Here is a 22,159-nt window from a genome sequence, read left to right on the forward strand (position 1 = left end):
ATTTGGACTATGCTTTGTTACTAAAGCCAAAAAAAAAACTAATATTAAACAAGAAACTTAAATTTTCATATACCTGTGGTTGCTTCTTTTCACTTCTTTCACACCTTTCTTTCTCTTCCTCTGAAGCCACTGGTAAGGCTTGTTCTGTTGACAAATTCACTGGTTTAGTTCAAATGAACTAAGAAGAGTTAGATAAAGATGATAATCTTTATAAAAATAAATAAAGAATAACATTTCTTTATATTTTGAGAGTTTAAATGAAGCTTAATGTTTAATGAAATATTTACTTATGTAAGAAATACTTCTAATTATCCAAAACTTCAACAAATCACTTGGGGAGACACTAGATATCACCAGATTCAAGCCATACAAAATCTCAGGGTCACTCACAAATTGTTCCACCCAACGTAAGTCAACAAAACTGTTGGAAACAAAACAGAATTTTGAAATACAGTCAAAATATACAATGTAACACTTTACTATACCTCATAACAGTATCTTTTTAACAAGATACTAATTGAGTTGGCAGTTACTAATAATTTGCAAAATTATCATTGTTTATATCTCAATTAGTGTGCACACCATTTTTTACATCACAAATGTTTTCCCCTGCTATTCTGAACAATTTATTTTCATCTTTTAAGACTCAGAAAGTAGGCTGGGCATAATAGCTCACATCTGTAATCCCAGCACTTTGGAAGGCCAAAATGGGAGAATTGCTCAAGGACAAGATTTTAAGACCAGCCTGGGAACCATAGGTAACCTTGACTCTACAAAAAATTAGACAGGCATGGTGATATGTGCCTGTTGTCCCAGCTACTCAAGAAGTTTAGGTGAGAAGATCCCTTGAGCCCAGGAGTTTGAGGTTGCAGTGAGTCTCAATCATGCCATTGCACTCCCTCCAGGGTAATAGAGTAAGAACTTGTCTCCAACAACAGAAAAATAAAAGGCTCAGAATGCTACGTGAAGTATTCCTTGATTTTAACTATCTTTCTCCACACACACAGGTGTCTGCTTCGTTGGGGTCCCTTAGCACTTTGTCAATTTTTCTAGTGTCACTTTACCACCTGAACTGCACATCATGTCTTTACATGTTGATCCCCTTTGCTGCCAGACTGTAGAGGACAATCTTTTGAATCATCTTTGTATAAACAGTCTTAATTTTGCTAAATAATTAGTTATTGAGTTCCTGCTAGGTGTTAGGCACTGGGGAATAAGGAAGGAAAATAAAAGCTGTCAGGGATGGCTTTCCTAAAGATCATGCATGAGCTGAGACTTAGAGAGTGAGGTTAGCCAGATTAAGTGAGGCAGAGGGCAGGAAAGAGTGAGCACATGCCAGGAAGCAACAAGAGAGGGAGAGAAGCCTCCAAGAGAGTACGTATTTCTCTGCAGAAGAGGAATGGTGAGGGGGCCATTACAAGCAGCTCAGTAATTCCGGAGAAAAAGGCAGATGGGGAAAGGGCTACAGATGGAGATTTGGGCAGAAATCACTTTCCTTTCTTTTCTTTTTTGGGACAAAGTCTTACTCTGTCTCCCAGACTGGAGAGCAGTAGCATGATCTCAGCTCACTGCAACCCAGCCTCCCAGGTTCAAGTAATTCTCCTGCCTCAGCATCCTGAGTAGCTGAGATTACAGGCACGTGCCACTACCGCCTGCTAACTTTTGTATTTTATTAGAGATGGGGTTTCACCTTGTTGGCCAGGCTGGTCTTGAACTCCTGACCTCAAATGATTCACCTGCCTCAGCCTCCCAAAGTGCTGGGATCACAGACATGAGCCACCGTGCCCAACCCAGAAGTCAGTTTCTGAAATCCTTATATAAACCATTAAGATGCTTGGACATTAGGTATTCAGGAGTGGTTCATGGATCTATTTGCATTAGGGATAATTCACTCTAAATACTGTGAGGAGCATAAAATTCTGAGGCATGTAAAGAAATGAACAAAGATAAAATATAAGGCAATGTTGCAAAGATGATGCAGGCCTGAGGAGATGTTTTCAGAAATATTTAGGATATAGGTATCAGTGGCCATTATAAGAATGAATTTCTATTGAATGAATAAATGTATATATCTGGGTCCCTGGAGAAATACACTCTGCTCATTACTTTACAAATTTTATCAAATGAGAAGTAAAATAATATACATAGACTCTTTCAGTTACTTGTATTTACTTTACACTTTTTCTGTTTCAGTTTTTTGGGTTTTGTGGTGGTGGTTGTTGTTGTTGTTGTTGTTGTTGTTTTTTGAGATGGAATTTCACTCTTCCTGCCCAGTCTGAAGTGCAGTGGTGTGATCTCAGCTCATGGCAACCTCTGCCTCCTGGGTTCAAGCGATTCTCCTGCCTCAGCCTCCCAAGTAGCTGGAATTACAGGCATGTGCCACCATGAACAGCTAATTTTGTGTTTTTAGTAGAGATAGGTTTCTCCATGTTGGTCAGGCTGGTCTCAAACTCCCAACCCCAGGTTATCTGCCCGCCTCAGCCTCCCAAAGTGCTGGGATTACAGGCACAAGCCACCGCACCCAGGAACATATGGGGATTTGTTTTAAAAGTTCTGTTTCCTGGATCTACCAAGCTCATGAGAAAACAAGTCATTTGCATAGGTAAGAAACTTTGGATTTATAGCTTGTCATCACTACTCTAGAAGATTATCATCATGTTTTGCAAAACAAAATGTTAATTACAGACATAAGGGGGAAAAAATTAAAACTATAGGGGTGGGTGAAAAAATATTGCATAATTTATTACTGTTGACCTCATCATATGACTGATTAAGGGCACTGAATTTAACTTGTATGTGAAGTAGACCCCATATTAGCTGCAGTTAATCAGTAGACCAGGTGTTCTAGCAGAATTAAATTTGATGCTCCTGTGTTATCTTTAAATGACACAGCTTTTCTGAAAACCCATACTCATAGTGCATGATTATCCATTAAGAAAAGGTGATGAAATATGTGAATACAGCTGAGGAGACACCACAAGGCAAATGCTCAATGGTTCCCATTAATGTTGGGAAAATCAACACTATAAAACAGAAAGCCATAGACATTGTTTAATGTTTGGTTTTGGAAGGTATTTTTAGTGACTCTGCATACAGTTGTGCCAAATAATTGCTAAATTAGAGACGTAAAAATAAAACAAAGGCACATTGTGTTTGAGTAGGAAATCTGTAGATATCTAGGTGGTTTTCCCATCCAGCCACAAAATTCTAAATATAATCATGGTACCTGCACTCAAATTTATGTTAAATACCAATCTCAATGAAATCACTCTTTCTTCTCATTCTCTTTGTTATTTATATGTTGCTTTCCTTAAGGGAAGAATACAAATGCCTTGCTAAGAACCATTCTGTTTGGTTGTAGGCTGCATAAAGGGAGTAAACACAAAGTACATTTGACCAAAAAATGACTTTTAAAAGTCAGAACTATGGTAGCATGAAGCCAAACGAGGTAATCTAGAATAAAATATTCTATGCTTCTTTCCCTTCTTTGCTCTCTTTCTACTCTAATAACTGCGATTCACACAGGTAATGAAGAGTGTAATTCCCTGATAGAAACACAGCTCCAAGATTAATCCTTTCTTTAACTATGAAGTTCGCGTGTCCAAAATCTGTGGTAGTTGCTGTCTGATTTTTGATCACTGATGGTGATACAGATATTTATCATCAACTCACAACTTCCCAAATCTTTGAAAAGTCTTACTATTGATGGTTCAACTAGCAGAAACATGATGTAAAATATCTGAAAATAAAGTTTTTATTTATTAGAATGTAAATAATAATACAAATTGTAATAAGGTGTAAAAGTTCTTTCTTCACTGAAGCAGTACCATGTTGTCCTTTACCCCACAAATGCACTACTCCCCCATGGTCTAATGTATTTCAAAAGTCCTGTAATTGCTATTAACTCAGACAAGTTTACTTAACTTGTTCTAAGCTTCTCGTATTTACTACAGTTTACTTTCTATCACTCAACCATCTCTGTTATATATGTTGTTTTCCATGAGAAATTTGTTTATTAGTAATTAAGATTCTTCAGGGATAAGAAAATATTTGAATAACTAAGTTTGTGCATAAACACATTAAGGTCAAATACCCATGATATTATTGTGTGTTTCTGTGTACTAGAGACAAAAACTTCAAAAAAAATTTTAATGAATATACGTTAAATTAAAAACTGCTTTCATTAAACTGAGATAATCTTCCCTCAATGCATGAATACCTTCAGAATTCACATAGACCAAAGAATTGTATAAAATATAATAGCCTTAAAAATCTTATTTGTAGCTGGCACAGTGGCTCCCACCTGTAATCCCAGCACATTGGCAAGCCGAGGTGGGCAGATCACCTGAGGTCAGGAGTTCGAGAGAAGCCTGGCCAACATGGTGAAACCCCATCTCTACTAAAAATAGAAAAATTAGCAGGGTATGGTAGCATGTGCATGTAGTATCAGCTACTTGAGGGGCTGAGGCAGGAGAATTGCTTGAACCCGAGAGGCAGAGGTGGTAATGAGCCAAGACTGAGCCACTGCACTTCAGCCTTGGTGACAGAGCAAGACTCTGTCTCAAAAACACAAACAAACAAACAAAAAACTTAATGTTCCCATATAAGTCTATGTTCACACAAGATCTGAAGAGTACACAACACCATGAGACAGGACAGACATATATTTTAAAAGTTATATTCCTGGTTTCTGTAAAAATAAAACAGTTGAATTTAAGCTTTCAAGACAAGTCAAGGAAAAGAGCAAAAAATGCAAAAGTGAAACTCAAAAAGTCATTTCCCCATCAAGGGCTCATGATCACTGGACATTCACAAACTATACTGTTCAAAACATTAGTTCTGAATTTTGACCCGAGTATCCGTTTAGTAGCAGTTTCATTCAAGGATGTCCAAGAGGTAAAATAAGACAATATCATTTGCTATTTTCAGTTTTCTTTTCTGAGAACAGCCCAGCATTCTTTTTCAGAGAAATGAATTGTCCTAACTTCATAGGCTAAAGGCTCATGAGTCATAGTTCTAAGGGCATTAATAAAATATAGTGGTGCATGCTTGTATTCTGAACTTTTCAGGTTTAAACTCTCATATAGTAAATGCTAATAGATACAAACTGATTAAAGAAAAGCCCTCTTAATCTGACATTATTTTTATTTTTATTTCTTCATGTATCAGCAACAGGAGAGTCTAACTAAATGTGGTAAAGTGGCATGAGGGAATACCATGAACAGTGTAAAATGAATTAAACCAGAGATAATCACACCAATGTGGGTACAAGTGTAAAATATAATACAAAACACACCAAAGAAAGTGGCAGAAAGGTATATAAAGCGTATAACCACTCACGTACCATTTTAGGACACAAAAAATTCTGCATATTATTTCTGAGCATCACAATGTAGTTAAAGATTTCAAAAGGGCATTGAAATGAAAAACAACCAACTTATGATGTTGGTAGCCTCTATGCAATCATGTTTTAAAAACTTTAACACCAAAAAGTCTCAAAATCACCATTTTAAAAGACTGTGTCTACCAGTTATAAATGAATCATTACTTTTGTCATTTGTAATAGTCAAAGATGCCACAAACGCACGCATACACACACCTATATATACACCTACACACACAGTCTTGCTCATTAGAACATCTGATAGGCTTCAGATCATCAGTGTAATAACACTAGCAGCAAGCCTCTAAAGTTAAAACAGAAACTGACACTTTAATAAGTGAAGCTTTCCTCTAGGTAAAGATCAGAACTCCAACTAGCACTTAACTCACTGGAAATATCTTAAGAGTCTCAAAATTCACTGCTTTGAATCACTGACAAGTATAAAAATTTTATACTGAAAACTTCATGCTATTCAAAACATTAAAACAGAAACATCTGACTTAAAGCTTACATTTTTAAAATATTTTTTATGCTTCTAAATTTGTTTTTATTCAAATATGGATACCAACAATAACATTTATGTCAATGCCTTCTGTTCAATATTGAACAAATAGAATTAGGAATAAGAATAATGTGAGTACTTCCAATCATTGAATGTACTTATTTCCAGTATCCCATTAAATGTACCTGCTCTCAATGTCTGTACATCCTTTCTTTGTACTGATCCTTTCACAGCAGGATCTTCCACTTCAGTGCTAGGCTGAATGGGTTTTAAAAGAAAATGATTCATAAATCATATATATTTTACACAACATGGAGTTAATGATTCAAAAATATACATAATTAATTACCTTCAAGGAAGGATGTTTTGCAGGAGGCCCTACAAAGCAAAGGGGATATGTCATCAATTATATGTAAGTATGACAGGGCCAACCAAACATTCATGCAGTGTTACTATCGAGCTGAATTCTCAGGCATGGCTATAAAAATAATTACTTAAGGTTTTGAGGGTTCTTCTTGGCTTCTTGTTTTCATTGCCTAGGACAGCAACATGACAGAAACATAATGAGGAAAATAGGAATATAGGATTCCCAAAATGCACAGTTTACATTTCAGTAGTGAGATTATGTTTCAAATGCCTATACTTAAAATAGAAAAGCATTGATATAACCGTGAACATGTGGACTGGTGAGGAGAAAAGGGACCATCAAACAGAGGGGCAAATCAAACCTGAGGGAATCAATGTCAAAGCTGATGGTGAATGTACAGAGTATTTTAACTCCACACACCAGAGGCATTGCTGCCAGCACAGCACAAGTAAATTCCCCTTGTCTTGTCACTGAGGAAATACACAGTTGGGATGACAGTTCAGGTGAATGTGTGATTCACCTCTCATCAAAGAAAGGGTTCTACATTGATCAGCTAGGATACACACTTATGAAATAACAGCTAATCAAACTACTCATTTTTCCCATGATAACATGGGCTACTGCAGCACCTACATTTCTCCTATCCCCTCATTTGGCCTTGAATTAGAGCTCCTTGATCCACTTATGCAAGGTGGTCCATAAAACACATCAAATAAACCATGTCGAATAAGCTTCTGATATCAAAATATTTATCAAAAAAGAAAACACTGAATGACCACAGACTTGCTGGATATGAATACATATTTATATTTCAAAATCAGTGCAGTATTTATTGAAAGTGAGAATTTTGGTTTTCACAGAATGAATTTTATGATTACTTCTAAAATTAACTAAGTTTGGTATGTTATCTTACACTGTAAAGGACTTTTATAAAACAGCTATCATATCAAAGAACTGGCTGTCTCAAAAAAAATTTGCCAAAGCATCTATATGCAACTTAATCACATCTTATTCACTCATGTCAGTGAAACTTCTCTCCCTGAGGCCTGACAGTTATCAAGTGAATTGAGCTGCTGTGGTTTACCCCAACTCTAGCACTCTCTCCTGCCTCCAGTACTCTCCACAGCAATAACCTCTTTTGTGAGACTGGGCATATGCTGAAGCAAATGGAAGTGAGCTGTCTCAAGTTTACTTGGCTTTAACTCCCAAGACCCCAGCAAATATCTTTCTTTCTCCTTTTGTGTCCTTTCACAATCCCTCTTCCTTTGAAAAAATGATTATCAGAACTGTCATCCTGATGCTTCCCTTCCTAACTGCTTTTTATGGATGACTGTGACCACTTTTTTCATCTGTATTCAGCAGTAGTATACACCTGTAATCTCTCCTTTTTCATCTCATTTTCCTTCCCCTGTGGCTAGAATCATGCTCAGAAATAAAAGGAAATTAAAGCTTTCCCTGGATTCTGTTATTTTTTAAATTGCTCTCCAGTGGTTCTTTTTCCAGATTTCTCTAAAGGAAGGCTATTCCCTTGATATTCAGAGCTGTGTCCAAGGACCAGCACAAATATCACCTGAGTGCTCATGAGAAATGCAGACTCCCATACCTGCTGAGTCAGAATGTGCACTTTCCAGAAGCTCCTCAACTAATTCATGACAATTTGAATGCCCTGTTCTACACTGGTGTGCTTCCATATTGGTTTACCCTAATTGGCCTTTTTGGTCTAGCCTCAATTTCTTTCCTATTATGTCCCTGAATTTAATACTACATTATAAGCCATAATGTTTCTAATGAACTTTTAATCAGGCAAAGCTTCTCTAATTAATTTCTTCCCAATAAATCACCCAACACTATTCTTTTCAATTATGTTAATATGATACTATCCTATGAAGTTACAACATTTTCTATAGAAACAAATTATAGCCATACATGGCTGACCATTTACGGTGATGTTCATCTATGGTAGATAAAACACAGGTCTGCGTGGTAAAGTACCTCAATCCTTAATGCCTCCCCAGTAGCGAGGATGACAGCAAGAGAAGGAAAATGTTACTGTAATTATATGACATATTTTGGTACTGGAAGCTCACTTTATCTTCCTTCCTATTTCTAACACACTGTTCTTCCTTCTTCTACGATCAATTTGACTTTACTACCCTCCATTACATACATCCACATTTTTTTTATTTATCCCATGTACACTCTGCCCTCCTCATTCTTTGTTTCTCTTTTATTCATTTCCTCTTCCCTCTCTCCTGACTTGCCTCAGGTCTTAGAGTATCTTAAAATGGAACTCATAACTCAGCTCCTTTAGTGGTACTTCAAATAGAATCAACTGCTGACCCTTGGTTAGAGACACCACTTATCACCATTTCACTTCTCCTTTACTTATTATACAGTTAGTCGGACATTTTCTTTAGCTATTAAACTCTATCAGTGCTCATATTTTAAAAGAAACATTCCATCAGTGACTTTTTTTTTTTTTTTTTGAGATGGAGTCTCACTCTGTCACCCAGGCTGGAGTGCAGTGGCACGATCTCCACTCACTGCAAGCTCCACCTCCCAGGTTCACACCATCCTGCTGCCTCAGCCTCCCGAGGAGCTGGGACTACAGGCACCCGCCACCATGCCCGGCTAATTTTTTGTGTTTATAGTAGAGATGGGGTTTCACCATGCTAGCCAGGATGGTCTCGATCTCCTGACCTCATTACTGGTCCACCTCGGCCTCCCAAAGTGCTGGGATTACAGGCGTGAGCCACCGCGCCTGGCCTCCATCAAATGACTTTTTAAATAAAATACGGTTCTCACCTTCTCCTTTTCCATTGACTATTCTGTTTCCTTTTTCATGAGAAGGTCCACGTAAAGGCTCTGACACTTTCTCGGGGACACACTGCTAAGGTAATATCAAGAATTAGTTTCCATTTAAAATTATAATGAGTTGCATCAAGAGTTTCTTATCAATCTCTTTTTATGAAACTGGGTCTCACTCTCTCAACCCAGGGCTAGAATGCAGGGGCCTGATTATGGCTCACCCTGGTCTCAAACTCCTGACCTCAGGCAATCTTCCCACCTCAACTTCCTGAATAGCTGGAGCTACAGGTGCATACCATCATGCCATGCTAATGTTTTTATTGTTATCTTTGTAGAGACAAGGCCTCATTATACTGCTCAGGCTGGTCTCAAGCTCCTGGGCTCAAGTAAATCTTCCACTTCTGCCTCCCAAAGTGTTGAGATAAGCAGCGTGCACCACCACACCCAGCCCTAATCAATTTCTTTAAATCAATCTCAATGTTGCCCAGGCTTGGTGGCTCACACCTGTAATCTCAGCCCTTTGCCAGGCCAAGGTGGGTGGATTGCTTGAGTTCAGGAGTTTGAGACCAGCCTGGGCAGCATAATGAGAACACATCTCTACACAAAAATACCAAAAGGAGTCAGGCATGATGGTGTGTGCCTGTAGTCCCAGCTGCTTGGGAAGCTGATGTGGGAGGATCACTTGAGCCTGAGAGGTGGATAGTGCAGTGAGCCAAGATCATGCCCCTACACTGCACATGGACAACAGAGCAAGACCTTGACTCCCCAAAAATTTCAATTTAAAATGTGAGAATGAAGAGAGATACAAACAAAAAACAAGCCTAATTGGTCAATGAAATATAAGCTTAAGCCAAGAAAGAAAACAAACAACATGAAGTACAATAAAGCACATGGGGAAATAGATCTATAACAGAGCCTTCGGTCTTTCATACCCCTGATAATACTAATTAATATTTATGCTGCAATTAGTTTTTTGTAAGTACTTCTGTGATAGCGTTTCTTACTATAAGACATTCAATTAGCTAAATATGGTCATCTACCACTACCTGAAAGAATATTATTATAACAGAAAGAGAAAACTGGAACTTTCCATCAACTTTCCACCCAGAAAAAGAATTGGTCACCAGAATTCTAAAGAGTAATGTATGGCAGACACATGAAAAAATACTCATCATCACTGGCCATCAGAGAAATGCAAATCGAAACCACAATGAGATATCATTTCACACCGGTTAGAACAGCAATCATTGAAAAGTCAGGAAACAACAGGTGCTGGAGAGGATGTGGAGAAATAGGAACACTTTTACACTGTTGGTGGGACGGTAAACTAGTTCAACCATTGTGGAAGACAGTGTGGAGATTCCTCAAGGATCAAGAATTAGAAATACCATTTGATCCAGCCATCCCATTACTGGGTATATACCCAAAGGATTATAAATCATGTTGCTATAAAGACACATGCACACGTATGTTTATTGCGGCACTATTCACAATAGTAAAGACTTGGAACCAACCCAAATGTACATCAATGATAGACTGGATTAAGAAAATGTGGCACTTACACACCATGGAATACTATGCAGCATAAAAAATGATGAGTTCATGTCCTTTGTAGGGACATGGATGAAGCTGGAAACCATCATTCTGAGCAAACTGTTGCAAGGACAGAAAACCAAACACCACATGTTCTCACTCATAGGTGGGAACTGAACAATGAGAACACTTGGACACAAGATGGGGAACATCACACACCAGGGCCTCTCATGGGGTGGGGGGGAGGGGAGGGATAGCATTAGGAGACATACCTAATATAAATGACCAGTTAATGGGTGCAGTACACCAACATGGCACATGTATACGTATGTAAGAAACCTGCACATTGTGCACATGTACCCTAGAACTTAAAGTATAATAATAATAATAATAATAAAGAGTAATGTATGGCTTGAAAAGGTATATTTAATAGAACATGAGTTGGGTCTAATAAAAAACTTAAGAAATGTTAATCTAAAATCTCAATGTTAAGATTCCAGTTGAATGATACTAGAAAATATATTGTAACCCTCTTTGCTACCAATGACCTATTTCTATTTTATTTTCTTTTTAATTATGGCATAATTTCTCAACATAACATATCAAAACTTATACACCCTTTAATATTAAAAAATAATACAATGTAAGCAATATTTTAAAAATGGTATTTAATTATTAGATACATTAGGTTTATTATATTACTTATAATATTCCATTATATAAAAATTCATTTGTCTATTTATTCAGATTAGACAACTATTAAAGCTGAATGTCTCATGCCTGTAACCCCAGCACTTTGAGAGGCTGAGGCGAGCAGAACACTTGAGCCCAACAGTTAAAGACCAGCCTGGGCAACAAGGCAAAACCCTGTCTCTATGAAACTCAGCCTAGCATGGAGACACAGGTCTATGGTGACATAGCTCTATTGTTTCAACTACTTGGATTGCTGAGGTGTGAGGATCACCTGAGCCCAGGAAATGGAGATCGGAGTGAGCCAAGATCTCACCAGTGCCCTCCAGCCTGGGTGACAGAGTGAAACCCCATCCCCCAAAACAACAAGTAAAATGCTTCTTACATGGAAGACTGTATTCTAGGTACTCCAGGATACACACAAATATGTTTACTGACCTCCAGCAGCTTATGGTATGCAGGAGCTTCCAATGATTATTTAAACAACTAAATAGAAAACTTTCTGACATTCAAAATTTCAGAATATGATATAAGGACTTTGAGTGGTTATATTATTTTATTTTATTTTATTTTATTTTTTAAGATGTAGTCTTGCTCTGTCACCCAGGCTGCAGTGCAATGGTGCGATCTTGGCTCACTGCAACCTCCACCTCCTGAGTTCAAGCGATTCTCCTGCCTTGGCCTCCTGAGCAGCTGGGATTACAAGCATGCACCATCATGTCTGGTTAATTTTTGTGCTTTTTATTTTTTTTTACAGACAGGGTTTCACCATGTTGGCCAGGCTGATCTTGAACTCCTGACCTCAGGTGATCTACCCACCTCAGCCTCCAAAAGTGCTGGGATTACAAGTGTGAGCCACCACACCTGGCCAAGTAAATATTTTAAATAAACTACAATGACAAAATTACGATGATAAAGTCTTACCATATTGGTATTAAGAGTCTCTGCTTCTAGAACTGGTTATTTGCAGCAAAATACATGTTATTCAATTAGCTGACGTGTTTTATATAAACTCTTCATGGACAACTCATAAACCACACAAAAATCCCTTTGCAATACAAATCTTGAGAACATAAATTTAAATTTCTACATTTCCACAATTTATATTTTTCAATCAGATACAATATTGCCCAGGCTGTTCTCAAACTCCTGGGTTCAAGCAATCTTCCTGCCTCAAACTCCCAAGTATCAGGGGCTACAGGGGTAGACCACCAAACTCAGCTGTTTTTCTACAATTTTTAATATTTTTTAGTCTCACTACAGAACCAATAATATAAGTAGAGAAACAATTTCTCCTAAAAACTATATCACATCAAAATAATAAGTTTCCAAGAACAAAAGCTATATGCTATGTGCTGAACATTTTTGCCACTAAAAATTACCAGGAAGATTCCATGATTACTGCAAATAATTTGATCCACTGAAGATTTATACAAGCATAAATATTAAGAAAGTCACACTTGTATGATTTAAAAGTCAAAGTATTAGTATTTATCCATATAAACCTTAACCAAATTTCATATTTCCTCTATTGGAGAAAGAATTTCCTAATGTGATTTTCCTGCGACTACTTATTTTCCAGTTCATTTATTTTTCAGCTCCCACCCTGTCACAGTACTTATCAATCTCTGTTAGTTACCAAAGTTAAACACATTTTTTGAATCAACTAGCCATATGTATGTTTTTCTCTGAGCAACTTTCCATTACCACCATAAAACAATTATAGGTGAACCACTGCTAAATTTGAAAAGTAAACACTTGCAAAACTACATTCAGAGAGAGAAAATTAATTTTACAAGAGACCACTTTACCTTAGTAGCAACACTCAAGTCTTCATCATCCAATGCAGGCAATGAATCCACACACAGTTCATGCAAAATGCTTGAGAGCAAAAATACACAATGAAAATGAGCAAGTTGATTTCTTTACAATTTTTTTAACTGCTGGTTTATATCCAGCTTCCCCCTCAAAAAAAGGAAAACATAATCTGGGGAAAGGTCAGTGATCTATATATTAAATTGTGATTCTTGATATAATTAAAATATGTCCTCTGTTCTAAAAATAGATTCTATTTACCTACTTCTGCCTCCACCTGTCTAAATCTATAAAATATTCAATGAAAACTAACCTTGAGCTTTATAACAAATAGTGACAGTCAATACATTGGCAGAGCCTGACAATACTTTGCCCTCACAAATTATCTGTCCTGAAGCTGAACTTATAATTCAATCAGTGGATGACATAAATTTTGTTATCTAAACTGGAAGAAAACTGATGACCTAAAACAAGTTAGAAAGATCCACTGTCTCTTTCCCATGATCTGTCTCTGGATAAAAGACTAATCTGCATCACTTCAAAATGGCAGTCTTGATTCCTCAGCATGGATCCAACTTAGGAAGGTCCTATTGCTTTCCTTTGCCCTAAATCGGTACAGGAAAGCCCCTACAATATTTGAAATGTATGAAAGCCAAATGTACAGAAGTCAAATAACAAAGGTGTATGTTCTTACTGAGAATGCTTTTCCCAGAAAGATTAAAATATTAACAATTATAAAATCCCATTATTTTCACTCTATAGGTCCTACCTTATTCAGGTCCACATAAACTAGCAAGCCCTTAAAAATTTTCATAGGCACTCAGACACCCAGGGAGAGAGACTGCCAGAAAAAAACCGAGTCCTCATAGTTGTACCTCTATTTCCCTAAGTATTATCTAAGCATCTTTCTTCCTATGGGCTCCCACTTCCAGATTCCACTTCCGCAGGGCTCCACGGAAGTCTCCAATCTTCAAATCTTCAGTCTATGAAACCACAGATTCCTGAAAGGATGGCCTCAAATAACCAGGAGTAGGAGCTCTCTATATCCCTGCTCTTGAAAAACAAGCTAACTGGAGTCTCCATCACCTGCCCCCAGCTATACACACTACCAACTACACAACTGAACTCCATGACTGATTTGCCAGCTAATCATGCCCCTGACCCAGCCCACATGGACATGGGAAGGACATCAGTGAACTGGGAAAACAGGCAGAGGTGAGGAGACACCTGCCCTGTGCCACATGTCTATGTAGTTCAGCAATTTCCAGCCCCTTAGTACTCCAGGGGCTCTAAGCCACCCCTTTGTAAGTCAGGATGGAAGTAGATGACACCTCATTTGTATCTGCTGTAGACACTCCTCCCAGTGTCTCAAAATGTTTTAGCATCTTTCAGTAAAAATCTTCAAGTTTGTCAGTCATTGATTTAAAAAAAAGCAGCAAACTTTTTAGAGCTCCCTTGAACCTTCTATTTTAATATGCCTTTGTAGATAATTCCCAATATCTTGTGTCCTTCATTTTTATAATTTATCTTTATCAAACTTGTCATAAACCCCAATACTTTGATCTCTTATAGAAGAGTCCGTACTCCTATCCAATCCAGTGCTGTTTATCTTCAAACTTGGACTTCCCCTGCTCATTCCATTCTTATCTACTTCCATTGTGTTCACCAGCTAATTCCATTCTCATTCTATCTACAGACTCACTCCCGTTTGTATTATTAAAACACATGCCAATAGTATACAATAAGAAGCAAGAGTACTGGGCTTTAACATGAGTTCAAATCTCATTTCTGCCAATTCCTATGTCTAAAAAAAAGCATCCTAATCTCTTTGAGCTTCACATTCTCTATCTAGAGAATCACTTGACCAGAGTTCAACACAGGTAAAAATACCAGAAAGTATTTTAATTCATTCCAAGATTCCTTAAAATCCTGTAATTCTGTGTCCTCTTGATTCTGTCTATAGAAAAACTTGGAATACATAGGCAGCAGAGTTTGAAAAAATAATAGAACAAAAGAAACACCAAGAAAAGCAGAGAAGAAAGTTTTAAAAAATGAAGACAAGGTTATAGAAAAGTCATGGAAAAAGCAACAAGACTAAAAAATGTATTATGGAAGTAAGCAGAAATACTTGCCTAAATGGAAAACCAAACTGGGAAGTCAAATAATTTGTCTCTAAGACTTGCCTAAACTTGCTTTGGTAAAACTTACAGTCCTATGGCCAAAGCTAAGTCAGATCTGCCCTAGAGCCTTTGATGGTAAAAATAAGATACTGGCTACCACTGAAATTGTCAAATTTATTAGGACTAACCACATTCTAGCAGTAAACTTAAATGAGAGTTCAAGGTAGTTAAACTCTCATTAACTTAGACATTAATCAGATTAATGAATCTGATTAATCTGATTCAGACCTATACCTTGATCCAAGGGCTGCACAGATACCTATCTATGCTGAGGAGCAAGAGAAAGGATTTGGAAGGCAGGCAGGCTGATGGTCAAACTGTAGGCCAGCTACTTTTTTAACTATGGGATCATGAGGCAATTAGTCAGCTCTAATTCATAGTTGTTTATTTAATAGTAGGTTATAGGAACACAGATGTTATGATGGCTTTATGAGATTATAAATGAATAGAACATATTAGGATGTCTAGCCAAGAATACAACACTCAATAGATATTAGTTTCTTCCATCTATATTTTCTTAGTTAACATAATTTTTTAAATCTATGAAATCTTACCTGACTGCAGATTCATCAGAAATTCCAACACCTATTAAAGAAAAAGGTAAAATGCATTTTAAATCAACAATAAATGTACAGAATATTAAAAGCATAAGAATGCACAGTGACGCATGCCTCTAATCAAAACTACTTGAGAGGATGAGGCAGGAGGATCACTTGAGGAGCCCAGAAGTTTGAGACCAACTTGGGAAACATAGTAAGACTCTACCTTCATAAAAAAATTGTGTACACTTGTGTGTATGCTTTAGATCCTGTTTTGTTGTTGTTGTTGTTGTTGTTGTTGTTGTTTTGTTTTGGTTTGGTTTTTTAAAGCATAAGACTGATGCTTTGTTACAGAGCATTCCTTTGGGAGCATGCCTGGGACCTTATTAGAATTAACATTCATCATACTTATTGGTAGGTAATTAATGCAGTAAGAACTCTTCCCTTTGTATTTATTAGATGCAAAGAAGAATACATTTATTAAAACTTGGTATCTACAAGTGAACTGCAGTATACAAGTCATCCTAGCCAAACCCTATGAGATTGAGTAAAAATGGTATTGTTAGCAGAACAGGTATGATGAGTCAACAGTGTCAAAGAGCATGGTTTCTGGAACAAAATATGAGGGGCCATTAAAACAGAGTATACAATAGTACCCCTTATCCACTATATGCACAGAAAGACATACTTGACAAGTTTTTCTCTGCTGTCACACCACAGCAACAATCATCAACAAAGAAGGCTTCTGTGACCAAATGTGTGGAGAGTTTTTCCCCACCAACAAGTAAGTAATCATTTCTGCTGATGACACAATTCAATTCTCACACCCTATCTACAGATAACATCAGATTTAATTTAATTTATAAATTAAAATTTATCATAGATATGTATGTATAGGGAAAACAGTTTGTGATTTAGTACTATTCATGGTTTCATGCATCCACTGGGGGTCTTGGAATGTATCTCCCACAGTTAAGGGGGAGCTACTGCATTTATTTTGTTATAACACAATACAGCCTCTCTAGTTCTTCAGTTCAAACTGTTTAGTTTAGAATAAAACACGCTATCACCAGAAACCAGCAAAACATAGGACTCAGACCAGAAACAGGAATCCTTGCAAAGACTTTCTAGCCACCAGCGGAGAAGACCTCAATAGAGATCAGTGTGTTACTCTGGCTAATACTCTTCTGGGGAAGGTGCTGGGTGGTTTCCTTAGTTGTAGCTATTTGCTCTGGCCTACGTATAACAAGGCCCAAATTCACCTGCCATTTTACCTCCCACAGAAAGAACCACTGGAAAGATCACTCCTTTAAGAGCTTATCCACATTCAGAGAGAAGCTGAAGAAACACTGGGGAGGTGTGGCAGGCTGCCGGGCAGTATTATCTGATGTGAAAAAATATATAGAAAGAAAACTATCAATGCCCTTTTACTATCAGAACGTTCTAATGCTTGCCCTTCTCCCTAGTAGGAGAAAAAAATTTTTCACCTCACATAAAGCAAAACTCCCTTGTCATCCCTCACGACAGAATCTAGTTGTAGGTGAATCATGTCATCATAATACATGCTATTGTCAACCTCATCCCTCAAAGGAAGAGGATCAGTGAGGAACTTATGTATTTACCTAATAGCATTCACTGCCTGGTCTTATTTCCAATCAAAGATAAGTGTGAAAGACTTTGTGATTCCAGTTTTATAAAGTACAACCCTTTGCACTTGTCCCCTTCCATTGCTAGAGAGTCTATCTGGACCCACCTCACAGAGCAAGATGCTCCAGGTTGTGCTGTGTGGTATGGCGTGGTGTCCTTTTCCTCAACCCTTTCTATTATGTGCCACATATCTATACAAATCATGTTTTCTAAGTATGTAAAGCATATCTCATCAGAATATACCATTCTTTACAATGATAAAGAAGCAAAAGAAAAACAAAAGGACAAAGAACACCTTAAATGACTACATTCAACTGCCATGGAGCTTTAATTTTCTAACTATTCAAAAAGATATCCACTCTTCTTATTCCAACTATATGACTCTTCTGAAAAAAGTAAAACTATGAAGACAGAGTAAACATCAATGGTTTCCACGAGTTGCTAGGGAGAAAGGGAGAGATGAACAGGCATAGCATAGAGAATTTTTAGGGCAGTGAAACTGTTCTGTCGATAATATTACAGTAATAGATACATGTCATGTCATTATACATTTGTCCAAATTGACAGAATGTACAGCATCAAGAGTGAAGCCTGATGTAAACTATGAAATTTGAGTGATTATAACGTGTCAATGTAAGTTCATCAGTTGTAACAAATGTGCCACTCTCTGATGGAAAATACTAATAATGGGGGAGGCTATGCGTGTGTGGGAGGCATGGGATATATGAGAAATCTCTGTACCTTCCTCTCAATTTTGTTGTGAACCTAAAACTGCTCTAAGAAATAAGGTTATTGATTTAAAAAAAAATATTCAGCTGGGCTTAGTGGCTCATGCCTGTAATCTCAGCACTTTGGGAGACAAAGGTGAGTGGATCACCTGAGGTCAGGAGTTCAAGACCAGCCTGGCCAACATGGCAAAACCTCATCTCTAATAAAAATACAAAAATTAGCTGGGCATGGTGGCTGGCACCTGTAATTTCAGCTACTCAGGAGTCCAAAGCAGGAGAATCGCTTGAGCCTAGAAGGCAGAGGTTGCAGTTAACCAAGATCACACCACTGCACTGCAGCCTGGGAGACAGAGTGAGACTCCATCTCAAAAAACAAAAAAGATATTCACTGTCTATGCATCCCAGGATCTCCAGAACAACAATTAAAATAAATAAGTAAAAAAGATGGCTGGGGGCAGTGGCTCATGCCTGTAATCCCAGCACTTTGAGAGGCCGAGGTGGGTGGATCACCTGAGGTCAGGAGTTCGAGACCAGTCTGACTAACATGGTGAAACCTCATCTCTACTAAATACAAAAAATTAGCTGGGCATGATGGTGCATGCCTGTAGTTCCAGGTACCTGGGAGGCTGAGGCAGGAGAATCATTTGAACCTGGGAGGTGGAGGTTGCAATGAGCCAAGATTGTGTCATTGCACTGCAGCCTGGTCAACAAGAGCAAAACTCTGTCTCAAAAAAAATAAGTAAATAAAATAAAAAATAGAGATATTCACTGAACCTATTACTATGATATATTTAAGCAAGACAGGGTGACCCTAAAAATTAGAGATCATTGAAGACCAAAGTAACAACATGTGGTCATTATTTCTCAAATTGAAGTATATAAAATATATAAAATAAATAAATTTAATTGCATGCTTAGGTAAGAAAATATTGATAAAAATGATTGAATATTTTATCTTATTTCATAATTCTAAGCAGGGATTTAGCACAATCTGAAAACTAGATTATTCATGTAATCAAAATAAAAGACAATTTTTATTCTAATTTTAACTCAGAAAATATTTTGCTTATTTAACAATTTTACTGAAAGGTAAATGAGATAAATAGGACAGATTATAATTACCTAACATTGCTATGGTAACTTATGTACAAATAGCTGTTCGTCACTGAAAGTCAAAAAAGTAACCAGCACTGAAACTTAAGATGGATCATACAACAGAAACTAGTACCAAGTTACCTTATCTTATAATATTATGTTATTAAAATGAAATTTTAAAACAACACCAAAAATTAAGTTGGGGCTATACAAAGTGTGCAGAAAAGATTTCATATAACAGGCAAGAGACTGCCATCCTTAGAAAGGCCTACATGCAAGGCTGGCCCTTGGCTGGTGTTTAGGAAATTTGAATTGGGAGGGTTTCCACCATTCCCTGAGAAGAGTGGCTCACTGTGTCTAAAGTGTTTATAGAAACAGTGTGTTTTCTCTGAATAGCTGCTTTCCTTGTAAGAGTCTGGAATTTGGGTACATGAGAGGGAGAGTAACCTCCATAGAAAAACTTGGACACTTAGTCTCTAATGAGACTCTGGTACTGGTAGACATCGCTGCACATATGTTGTCAAAATGTGAGCCTGGGAGAATTAAGCAGATCCTGGGAACTCCACAGGACAGAACTCCTGGAGGCTTGTGCCTTGTTTCCTCCAGAATTGACCACATGCACTTTTTCCTCTTCTAATTTTGCTTGTCCCTTTTCTTGTTATCAATTAAAGATCTGAGTATGACTATTTGCTGAGTCCTGTGAGTCCTTCTAATGAACCAACAAACCTGGGGTGGTCTTGGGAAACCTTGACACAAATGCATTGTGTAAGATTTGTATTAAGTTGATATGATATATGTAACTGTAATCAGATGGTTATTTCACAGAATAACTTTCCGTAATCTGTTTTTCTTTTCTTTTTTGCCCTTGATATTTGACTTGGAGATTCTTGTATTTCTATATCTATCCAATTGAATAAAACCATAAAAGGAATAAATGAAACAATAATGTCAGAAAATAATGTGAAATAAGCAGCAATCCTCTTTTAACCAAACAAAAAATAGAGAATCTGGGTGATTGACAATATGTTCTACAATATGAATGTTTTTAGAAAAAAAAATGAAAAAATAGTCAATTTTCTGCAACTCAACTGGGTTTTATTCCTTTTTATAATAATTGTGCAGGCCAGGTGCAGTGGCTCACACTTGTAAATCTGAGCATTTTGGGAGGTTGAGGCAGGAGGATCACTTGAACCCAGAAGTTCCAGACCAGCCTCAGCCATATAGTGACACCTCACCTATTAAACAAACAAATAAACAAACAAACACCCTTAAAAAGAAAATTAGCCAAGTGTGGTAGTGCATGCCTGTAGTCCCAGCTACTTGGGAGGCTAAGGTGAAAGGATCATTTAAGTACAGGATGCAGAAGTTGCAGTGAGCCAAGATGGCACCACTGCATGCCAGTACTGGAAACAGAGGGAGACCCTGTATCAAAAATAAATAAACAAATAAATAATTGTGTATCAGGCCAGATGTAACCACACAAAACTGTAGTCCCAGCTACTCAGGAGGATGAGGTAGGAGGACTGCTTGAGCCCAGGAGTTCAAGGCTATAGTGAGCTATGATTGCACCAATGAATAGACACTGTATTCTAGCCCAGGCAACATAGAGAGACCCCATCTCCTATGATAATAATAATTGATTAATTGTGCATCATTCAAGTAAATTGTATAACTGGAGAAAAACCTATGACTATTGAGTATACTATTATAGTCTACTACTGACCATAGAGTTCCCGTTTACTTGCTTCTAATCTTTTTCTTCATTTCTTATAAAACTAAAAACATGATTTAAACCCATTAAAGGCAGTTCATTGCAAAACAAGTCAAAAAGTCAAAAGAATTGCATCCAAACAGTAGGAAGTGTTATCCACCGCTTTCTGTGAACAGTTGGATTTGGTCCTTAAGAATCAGCAGGACTTTTAACTTTGTGTCTGTGTGCACACGTGTGTGCACATGTGCGTGTGTGTATGTGTACGTATGTGAACTATGACAGATAAAATCATTTTGCTTGTGTAAGAATATGTAATATAACTTGTGCTTCTCACAAAGGAATTGCTTTTCCATCTTCTGTGCTCAGTAGCTATCTTGAAAAAAATAATCTCCTATTTGTATGGGTGCCCGCTGGTTCAGTTCTACAGTTCTTATTGCCATTTATTTATGGTACCAGAGAGGGATTGCTGAGTTCCTGGTTCTAAAGATAGTTACTTTCTTAGTGACACAAATCAATATGTAATACAGTTCACCCTTGAACAGCAAGGGTTTCAACTGCAGGGATTCACTTATATGCAGATTTTCTTCTGCCTCTGCAATGCAGAGACAGCAAGATCCACCTCTCCTCTTCCTCCTCAGCCTAATCAACCTGAAGATCATACAGACCTTTACCAGGATCTACTAATGCTTTATGAAAAGTCAATATGTTTTTCCTGATGACTTCCTTTCTAACAGCTTCATTTCTCTAGCTTATTTTATTGTACAAACACAGTATATAATAATGCAGCACAAACAAAATAGTTGTTCATCAACCGTTTATGTTATCAGGAAGGCTTCCAGTCAATGGTGGGCTATTAGTAGCTAAGGTGAAGGAATCAAAAGTTATACTCAGATTTTCAACAGCACAGGGATCAGGGTCCCTCACCCCCACATTATTCATGGGTCAACTCTAGTTATTTGTTTACTAAATGTAAACAATTTATTATAAAAATGAAATAGAAGATCCATTTGTATAACAAGTCCCATTTGTTATAATGTGACTATAGAGGAAACATACAACATACTAACTTAAACATCTTTTTTCTTATTTATGCAAAAATATTATGTAGGATTTTATGGATCATAATTAAATAAATGAATGTTTTTAGACAATAATATATGA

At 37.2% G+C, this 22,159-nt stretch overlaps 1 pseudogene; it reads right to left on the reverse strand.

Annotated features, from left to right (window-relative positions):
• LOC129135425 (putative ankyrin repeat domain-containing protein 20A2) overlaps positions 1-22,159 on the reverse strand; it is a 46,875-nt pseudogene that overhangs the window by 8,204 nt on the left and 16,512 nt on the right.

Source organism: Pan troglodytes, chromosome 21, assembly GCF_028858775.2.
Source record: "Pan troglodytes isolate AG18354 chromosome 21, NHGRI_mPanTro3-v2.0_pri, whole genome shotgun sequence".
Classification (NCBI taxonomy): domain Eukaryota; kingdom Metazoa; phylum Chordata; class Mammalia; order Primates; family Hominidae; genus Pan; species Pan troglodytes.